We start from the raw sequence: 11,033 nt of genomic DNA, 5'->3' as shown, positions 1-11,033 counted from the left end.
CAAAGGAACAACCAGATTTCTTTAATAAAGGAAATAACTCCTCTCTCTGAAAGACATGAAGTGTGTACATCTTTGTCCATCAGGAAAGGAAGAAAAGGGAATGCTTTTAGCAAATTTATGCACAAATGCTTAGCAACCTCTCACCTTTTATATAAGCTATTAATTTTATTTTATTTTTGACGGCATATTTTACCTTTATGGATTATGCAAGATTTTTTCCCCTTCCACAATTGCTAAAGAGCCTTCCTGGTTAATGATAGCTACATGAAAAATTTATTTATTCGTTGCCATCTTTGCATCACAGAGAAGCCTGTCTGCTAAACTCTATTTGATAAGGAAAAAAAAAAGTATTTCCAGCTATGCTTCTTTTGTGGTTTACAGAAAAAATGGCAAATCCTTCTTTTCTCAAAGAGCTTTTGAAATATTGATCCTGTATATAATAATATATGAGTACATTTCACATTTAGCCTTTCTTAGCCCCAGGTACTTGATAGCTGGTTTAAGGAAAGTAAAAGCTGTTTCAAATTCCCAAGCCACAGAGCAGCTGTTAGAAAATTATTTTTTCCCAACTAAACCTATGCTGAAGTGGAAATAATTCTATTCAAATTCTGTGCACTACATAACACATTTGCACATTTAATTTATAAAGAAGGTTAATTACATTGCTCTGCTAGCATGACCTGCTTCCATGCTGCAGCCAGAAAGCATTAATGATTTTAAAGAATGCATCAAGGGAGTGGATTTTTTTCCTCTAGGGTTGCTTCTAAGTCTTCTGTGCTCAGCCAAGCAATAAGAGATATACACATATCTTCTGTGATTATATTCAGAATCCTAAAAAGTTTGAACCTGAAGGAATGACAAACAAAGCTCAATAATAAATGAATTTTTGCTGCCAGAATCAAAACATGAAACCAACAACAACATTTCTACATAAACCTTAAGCTAAACATATTTCTGGAAAACCATAACTATGCATCCTGTATCTTTTAGCATTACAGCTAATAAGTTCATGCGTTATTCAGCCCAATTATGTCCTAATAATTACAATTTGAAACAGTAGGATAGATGATTTTTTATCGAGAATATTTATGGAGAGAAAATGATACAAGGATGTTCACTGTGTGTAAGATGTAGCACATTCATAATGGACTTGACTACATTGTTACTGTTAGCAAATTATGATCATTTGCTGTGTACTGTAATCATGTGATGAATATGTAAGATAGACAATAATAATTCTAGCTGGCATTAGTGGGACTACTGGATAATTAGGTAATGATTGTCTCAGACCTCTTGAGCAGAGGGCAAGATGCAAACAGTAGATTTTCTTCCTCTAATATGAGGACACTGATTACCCCAGAATTCATGTAAGATGCGTGGATGAATTTCAGAAATAATACAGAACTTTCATATGCAGCAAGTGGAAAGAACTGGGAGGTGAATAGTGCTTAGTCACACTGATGGTTACTTTCTTAGCACACCTGCATCACACCTCTGATAGATTCCTCACAGTCAAAGATTCTTCCTGAATTGGATCAATGATGACAAAAGAACAATTTTAATACACAAGTGCTTCAACACTGACTTTCTCTGAATTTAACATTAAAAGGAAAGGATTAAAATTGTTACAAAACTTCTTGGTCATATCTACAGAGTTATGCAGAAAGAGGATACAAAATACTTTATCACTCTCCTGTCCCATGCATAATAACAGTGGGCATAAGGAGTGGTTCAGACTGTTACATCAGGAGCATAAAGACTTTACAGCCATAGGCTTGCTCATCTCTGCATGAATCAGCAAATGGACCCATATTTGATGGGGAAACACGTTATATAGCTTGCTCAGGTTTGAGAGACATAAGTAATCTGTCTGACTAGGGTCTTTTCAAGATCAAGACTTTAATAAGATTCCAGAATTATGAGGATTAATACCATAGATTAAGGTTGGCATTTACATGGCTTTTGAAATAACCACCTAAACCACTTACATATGGTAATCAAGTAAGCAAGCTTGCTCATGGAAGTTCCCATTTATGAAACACTTAAGATTTTTTAAAAATTAATACATGAAAAATCCCTTAATTCAGGTCTTTCAAACTGAAGTCATTATTTACTGATATGTGGCTATTTATCGTAAATGATCTAACACTATGGCTCACTAATGCTAACAGCATACTGTGCTTTAGAAACGTAGCAACAGATGAGAGAACTGCAATGCCTGATCAAATTGGACGAGCTTTATACTGCATTCTGTCATGCAGTTATTTATTTGAAATTGAAAAGTGGTATCTGATAGAAAGCAGCAGGATGTCTAATACAGAAAAAATAAACAGTTCAAGAAAATGTTTAAAATAATCTCCAACAAGCATAAGTATTGGAGAGTCCACATAAACAAAACAGAAAAGTTGTGGTTTATGCATGCTTTTCACCCATGCATATGATTAAAATTATTCAAAACAATGGTAAACCAGCCCATAAGAACATACGAGTTGATCCTTTAAAAGGCTCTCACCAAAAAACCCCAAGATTTTTTCATATATATAATTTGTTTGCTGTTTCACTTGTACTGTGTTGACTAGCTGATTGGTTTATTTTTCTTTTAAAGCATATTTTATGTCTCACTGTGACTAAATATCATTATGTGAAACACCCCTTTCCAGACAAGCTGCAAGCCCTCTCCTTAAACCAACTCCCCTCAAAGCCCAGTGAAATGCCATACACGTATAGAAACATGTTTTTAAAACATTCCTTGATAAAGTTCGTATGCCACACTTTGCTAATTTCCTTCTGAGAGGTGTATGAAAAAAGCACAAGCAATAGAAAAGTGGATGTAAACACTTAATACTCCTTTGACTGTGAATAAAAATTATGTATTTTTCTTGTAGACTATTCCTGACACTGATTCCTTACCAATTATATTGAAAGGTCCTTTATTTCCAATGCACTAGATACTCAATTGTCTAAAGATTAGGCTCTAAATTACTTTAAACCCTTATGTATAGGGAAATTAAGATTACACTGAAACATAAATTTCCGTGCTGCTCCTAAAAGTTTGAATATTTATACTGCTGTTAGCTTGGAAATATGCTGGGTGCCCTTCCTAATGGTCATTCTGACCGTTTTACAGCTGTTCATAGAGGGTTCACATCATCTGTATACCGTTTCACCAACATAAGAAGAGTACTATACTGTACAGAGATTTGATTTTGAAAGAAAATTTAAGAAGTATATTTAAATAATTTCTGACATCTCAACCTGCACAAACTTTTGATGTAAACAAAATTAGACCACTTTTGAAATAAGAATTGTAGTAACATGTTTAAAACTACTGGCTGAAAATGACATTGACAATGAACTATTACTAAAATACAATGACTCATCTAAGGAATAGAGTCCTCCCTGCCACTAAACCCTTGCACACGTTTAATACTTAAAAAGTAAAGATATGCTTTGGAGCAACTACTTGTCTCCAGTTCTCAGGTAGACAGTAAATGGTCAAATGAGAAAAATATGAAAGATTCCAGAAGTCCTATTTTAATGATTATTTTTTTAGAAGGACTTAGGAATATTTTAAGGGAAGAAAAAGGTTAAAATTATAAAGGTAGCCATTTAACGTTTTTACCTCGCTGACATCAACTTCTTTTTTGAAACACTAAAAGGTCGTTCTTTGAATCTCCATATGTCCTTGTTTTTATCTCTGGAAAACCTAAGCTAAATTATAGCTTTGGTATGCATTGAGGATTCAGTGAAACTACACTGACTAGATTTTGAAAAATCATTCCTTTTTGTACCACTATCATAAATTGCAGATTACAACATTGAAAAGGGAGGTTTAACTAGCCTAAACACTTACTACTTTGTTTCTAAGCAGTGCCATGAGTCTCAGACCTCCTGAGGGAAGGCGGACTTCCTTAGCTGGGTTCCCCAGATGCTGCAGAGAACTGCAGCTTCCCTCTGGTTCCCCTGTGGCAGACAACAAGCTGTGAGGCAGCCCAGGAGCCCACTTCTCCTGGCTCTCGGTCACCACTGTGGTACTGCAACAAACGCTGTCTGATGCTGTCTGATGGCACCATTACACTGAAGCATGGTTAGCCTAAGGCCTGCCCCAGCTGCTGGGTAATTTCTGATGCAGGTATGCACAGAAGACACACACAGGCAACTGCTGCTTTCTCACAGCAGTCACTTCACCAGCTCACACAGACAGGATCAAATGAAAGAACATTATCAGGATTTGAAGCTGGATGAGATGGACACTTGGCTTTTTCCCTCTGAGTTCATCAGGAGCATCTGTTACAACCACTACCAACTCCAGTGTCTCAGTCAAAAGATGATCATCTCCTCATGTCCTCAACTCCAGACTGACAGAGTACCTGCAATCTGTGTTTAACCAGTTGTTTGCTTAACCATTTGCATTAAACAGATGCAGAGTACTATTTATGTGCAGATGTAAAGTACTATTTATTTGTACCACAAATTTTCATTTAAGATGCAGGACAACAGTGAATCAAGACCAACAAGTGCCACTAGATAGAGTAAGAGGGTATTATGCTTTGAAATCAATATCTCATCCCTGTTCTTTTCAGCAAACCAAAAAACCACAATGAAGTATTTACTGTGTTTCAAGCTTTCCTATGTTTTACTTTTCTTTCCCTGCATCTGTACAGGTTTTGAATAGATATTGCTATTGGATGTATGCAAAAATTTAAAATGTTCTGTGAACAAACAGTTTTAATGCTTCTATTTATGGAAACCAGATAACGGATACAGCAAACTCAATTACTGTTATACTTGTTTCCCTAATTAAATATCTCTAATTGCATGTGAAAGTTTGAACTATGCATTACTGTAGATGTTAGTACCAGGAAATGTTGGACTTCTCACTAATCAAAACATACATGAGTGATTATGAACCAGAATTCTCATTAATTTCAACAGAAACTTAAATTTACTCTTTGGCAAATACCTTGCATGTTAAAAAGTATAAATAACTTTCCTTATCTTGGTAAACACAACTGGAGATGCAGATGACTGCATTTGCAGCACTTAGAATTACATCGTTGAAGTGCTATGCATGGTTTGTTAAGTTAATTGATTTTACGCATTCTTACTGATCTATGTTTATTTATCAAACTCATAGAATGCAAATACTGACCAGCACTTTCACACACAGTATTTGGAATTTGCACAGATTTTCCAATTTGAAGAAAAAGTTGAGGATCATTGATTACACTTCAGAGAATGAATATATATTTCCAGTCACACATGTTAATCCTTAATCATACCTTGTTCAAAAAGCAAACTGCAATTATATTTCAGTGGCCTGGAAATTCATAATTTGGTTGCTTAAAATCAGTTATGCATTCACTCTCTCTGAAATGTTACCACATAAAACTGGGCATAAAAACAAATAAAAAAACCCCAAACTGCTGTTCCTCTAGTCATCTTTAATGCTCCTGTTAGAAGAGCAACAAGTGACATTTCCTATTCCCTTACAAATTTCTTCACACACGGAGATGGAAAGCCTTAAATAATATTTGCTGGTGGATTACTGTGCCTCATTTTTCATTGGTAGATGGGTAGTCCTCTCATAATTTTTTTCTGCTAATTCTGGCGTAGGATCAGCAATTTTGAGCAAAGACACTGTCAAACAGCTGGAGACCATTAGTATTGTCATCTTCAACTGCCATTTCTAAAAGTATCTTTGTCTTTCCCTAACACATTATGAGCTCACCTCCCATGTTCCCCTCAGCAAACACATTTTCAAATATAGTGGTTTATGTGGTAGAGAGATTAGTGGTTCTAGAAGATCCAGTAAGGGAAAAAAATTAATTCCACCCTACATTCACATACACCTACTGATAAGGATGTAGAATCAATAGAAATTTAATTTTCTAGTGAAGAAACAGGAATAACCAATGTACAGTAACAGGCATCCTGCCACAGGGCAAAGACAAGCAGAAAACACACTGGTGACACTGCAACAGAATACATATAGATTCAACTAAGAGGTTTCTTCAAATATTTTTTTTTTAAATAACAATTATTCATTATTAACCAGAAAGAATGCTTCTGTCTTTTTATTATGTTAAATCTTTTATTTTATTAAGCAATATTTTATTTCTACTACGAGGCTCAATGGAAGTGTCTCCTGCTAGGAAAACTTTATTCACTGTCTGTTTAGTGGAAAATCCATGACACAGACTGGAAATCAGGGATCTGATTCTTATTTGCATTTCCAGATGAGAGATGCTCTTCTCAGAAGAGCATTTTATTTCTATTTTCCTTCCTCTTTTATTTCTGAAAGGCTCCTAGCAAAAGGTTGTATGCTTCAGCTTTAAAGCTATTTAGCATATCACAGCAGCTTAAGTTTGCCAAGGGTGATTTCTGCACACTTCAGCTAAAGTGCAAGAAAGGTAGGACAAAAAAAGGAAGATTATGATTTATTACTTGTGAGAACGATCTGCAAAACTGATTTCTGTTCCCAGAGTTATAGATACCAACCTTCCTTTAGGTTGGACCTGTAAAAAGTAATTGTCATTACTGCACAAGCAAAACACTTCTTAGAAGAGAGTATTATTTTCACCTGCAACCACAAAGTTGTGGTCTAAAAGCTGACCTCAGCAGGAAGTTAAGCAAGATATGCCTTATATCCTTTTAGGTTTCTTTTCCAATGCAAATAGCCCATTCATAATTTTTTCAGGTAAATTACTCTTGGGCACTTCAGGTACATGAGGGATTAAGTAAAATAGAGCTATTTCCTCCTTGTTCTGAAGGAGGCTTTGGGGATTTGAGAGGGAGGAACATGAGGAAACTAAGAATCACGTGCATTTGATCTTTTTGTCATTTCATTTCTTGAAGTGGAAGACAGAAAAATAAAAGGATGCTATTCTCTAGATGGCTGAAGTCAAATACAAGCCAAGTTGCACAGGATTTATGTGGAGAAATATGTTCAGGGTGAGATCTCTCAGCATGTTCCCACATTGCAAGAATTTCCCCATTTATGTAGACAGTGCAGAGTAAACAGATAGAGGCCCTTGGCTCTTTTGCGCAACAGATACCCCGTACTGCCATATCAAAATGTACCAGAATTTATACAAAGTTTGAAGTAAAGGTATGTTACACAAAGGCAACATGGCATTATGTATTTTCCATGTAATTATTATACGCTTAACATTCCTGGTATTTTGATGTGGGAAATGAGACAGTACTGAGTGACAAAAAAATCAGATACTGGTGACAGTCTTGCTTCAAATACTGATGACAGTAGGGCTTATTTCTACAGTCCAACTCTAATCATCTTGAGCTGGCACTGTCACAGGAGACAAGCAAGAAGGTTTTTAATTTGTGTGTTTTGGCAGCACTGATGGGTGGAATAATGCCATTAGACTTCTGTTTTGGAAAAAATGTAATAATACTAAGGCCCTTCTAAGGTCTGTATATATAAAATATTCTTAATATAAGAATATGAAATGGAAAACAGACAGATAAATATCCTATTAATCTAAACTATTGAGTAAATACTACCCACCTCTCCTTTGTGCCAGCTCTGAAGAGAAATCATCACACAGAATGAGGGATGTAGTTTCTTTTGACATCACTTTTTTTCTATGCAGTCCTCCTAAGGGCTGCTATAGGCAAAGTCTGAATGGACCTAAGAATTTCTATTATTAGAGCCCTGCTTTGCAACGTCATAATTTTTTAAATTTGATTTTTCAAAAAAGCTATCTTCCTGTCCTTTTATCAGAAATAAATTATTCACTTAGAAAAGATTCTTTTATATCATTATGACAACAAATACTTTCTATTATGAATTACTAATATTTATTCAAACCCTGGCACATTCCTAATTTCAAGAGAGTACTAAGAGTGACAAACTAATGAGAACTGTCACAGGTCACTGTAATTAGAAACATTTTTCAAAGTGCTGTGTAAGGCAATAGCAGCTAGCATATAATTCATAATTCATTAAAAGTTAAAACATTCAAGGGAATATAAAAATGCTATATGTGCAACTTTGCCTGAAATGATGTATGCAAGAAGAGATATAAATTTGTTCTAGTTGTATGATAATTTCCCGTTTATTCAAATGACCTAACTTTTTGTCTTTCTTTCTTATGATGTGATTACTTTCATAGCACAAATTTCAAAGCTGTGATCAATTTGAATGAAAAATGATCATGACTGGATGTTCCAATTCAATGTTTCTACAAGATAATAAAAGGAAAGTAACAGGGGTTTAGCACATTATATGAGCATTAAGACTCTGAATAGCTGAAAAATGTGGGGGTTTTTTTGAGAAATAACATCCTGCCTCATTTTCATGCCTGAAATACAGTTAATTAAATATCATTACTAATTTTAAATAATTAAATGTCTAAAAACTCTAAGTACACTCTTAAAAACAGCTGATCTAGTAACATTCCAAATAAGTAGCTATTATCATTTCACATCAAAATAGCTTTTTGATTACCTGGTCTTGGTAGTTTTCCTTGTTTGCTTTGCTTAATTTGCAAAGTTATTTGTATTCTTTATTCAAATAATTTAAACTCACTCATTTTTAAAAGGGATGAAAGAAAGGAAAATATACGATCCAAGAAATAAGTTGTAATTGCTAATACAGCATGAACTGCAATATTTTTTTGACTCCCAGTGAAAGGATATATAAACAAGTTGAAAAAGAAATACATGCTGAGATCTTTTGCCATGATCTGTCCTACAAATACAATGCAATTTGAAATTTGTTTGCCTATAACTGTCTACACTCAATTCTGTTATGTTTTGCATTTATTGACAGTTTTTCTATATTACCAAAGTCGACACTGGGGGTACTCTTTTATGAGAACAAAATTAAAATTGTGCTGGAATTAATCTCTTTTTTTTAGTTACCTTTATAATCTCCTTCTTCAAAACAGATAAAGGCAGGCAATAATTTTCTTGGGAACACACTACCATATCAATATTTTCTTTCAGTTTTTAATAAGTTGGCCTACATGTACTATATAGTCTTATAACATTTTTCATGTTGAAAAATAATCTTTATCATTGCCTTATTCGTGCTACATTTTGATAAACAAATCTTGGAGTCTATTAAAAAATGGCTTCCAGGAAAATATTGCAAATAAGAGACATCACCTACTTTATAATTAGGACACGTCTAAGATACTTGGCTGCTTGGTTAATACCTCAATTAAGCTTAAGCATAAGTGACCAGACAGTTGGACCCTTTATTGAAAAACTTGGCACCTTGTTAAAAAAACTCTTGAATAAATTCCTGTGATATTAAGATGGTTTTTTCTCTCTTATTAGACATACTACACAAAGCTGTAGACTGTTTCACCATTACATTGGTGAGACGTGCAGAACATACACAGAAATGAAAGTCCCAAGTGTGCAGTTAGAGGTTTCTAAGTTGTGACGGTCAAAACTGACAAGGTCAGCTTCCCCAGAGCTTTCCAAAACTGCAAATATTTTTATCATGAGACTGGTTTTAAATTAGCACAAGTAAGATTTCTTTCTCATTTATCTTTAGGCCTCAGATTATATTACCAAACTTTTCTGAGCAACCATGAAAACTTCAACTATATACTTACGTGTTGCTATAAGAAGCTTTAAGTGAGTAAATAAGAACTGCTAAGGCTGTACATCAAATTCTCTCACCACCTGGCTGGAGATGGCTTGTATGTTAAAGATCACACAGTTACTACATCTGAATTTAAAAGGAACCTTCCCCAGGTCAAACAATCCTAGCTGCATATTTGATTTGTTTTTCTATGTACCAGGATTTGACTACTGACATTTCCTGTCCAAAACATTTACTGTCATTGTGGAGGCTCCATAAATTAATGAAAGCCTAGTTTCTCTCCTCTTTACCTTAAGCAGACATTGTCATTTTTTAGGGCTGAAATATTTTATGTAACTGAAGATTTTAGGGGTATTATGGAGATCCGGGGTGATCACAATGGCAAGGAGGATGGAAAGAGTTAAACCAAATGGTACACTTCAGAATACCTCTAAACACAATAAAAATAGTACTTTCTTCCGTGCTGTGTATTGTCTATTACTTACACAGCCTGTCTTGACAAACCTTGTTTCCAAAGGGACATAACTCATACTAATAGAGTTTTCATTCACTGGGCACCAAAGTTGAAATCTCAGTACACAAAAGCATTAAGCTACAAGAAAAGGAATCATTATTTAATTTGTAGGGTGAATTATATTTCAGCTGTTTCCATTCCTGAGTTACCGATAGCCAATAAAGGAGTTTAAGCTTGAAAAAGCAATCTGCTCCCCATGCTGGATGACAGAAATAAATGCCTTCACAGGGAATGTGCTCACTACATTTTCTTTTTCTCTTGAGTCTTGCCTGAACCACATGTCTTTCCTCCAAATTCTGCCTTTCTCTTTAAGTATCTGTAAGTGGAGAAACGTTGATTTACCTATCTTACTACAGTCAAGAGTAGTGTACTTTGGAGAGAGGGGTTTCTCCCAGATGGGAAATTAGCCTCTTATTTTGCCAGATAATCAGTGGGCCATATAAATCATGGTGGTCAGCAGACATTTAGCTGGTAACAGTTCCAAGGGCAGTGCCAGATGTTCAGCTGTGAGCATATTATACTGTTTTGATAAGCCACTGATCCTCAACCAGGAAGCAGGAACAATCACATGTTTTCAGCCTGTTGCATTGAAACTCTGCAAAGTTTCCATGTGCCTTATTGCAACTTTTTCTACATTGGATTATTTAAGCACTTCTTGGCTACATCACATTATAAGGCTCCCAGGTTAAGTGAGGATGTCAATAGAGAGAAGTTAGACAAATGCTTTAAAATTATTTTTTCCCAGATTTCAAGGTTTTTCCGTTATTTTTCACATTGTGTAATTACTTGGAATATCATTAGAAATAAACTTTGCTGCTGAGTTGTAATAGACATCCATTTTTTAAAGGAACTTGAATAAGTTTGGAGAGGCAAAACCCCAGCTTTTGCCTGAATTTCAGACTATATGGTTTGAAGGTATCTTACCAAATATGCATAGGA

Source organism: Calidris pugnax, unplaced genomic scaffold (assembly GCF_001431845.1).
Source record: "Calidris pugnax isolate Ruff unplaced genomic scaffold, ASM143184v1 scaffold63, whole genome shotgun sequence".
NCBI classification, from domain to species: Eukaryota; Metazoa; Chordata; class Aves; order Charadriiformes; family Scolopacidae; genus Calidris; species Calidris pugnax.
The sequence above is the reverse complement of the archived record's forward strand: the minus strand, read 5'-3'. Positions refer to the sequence as shown.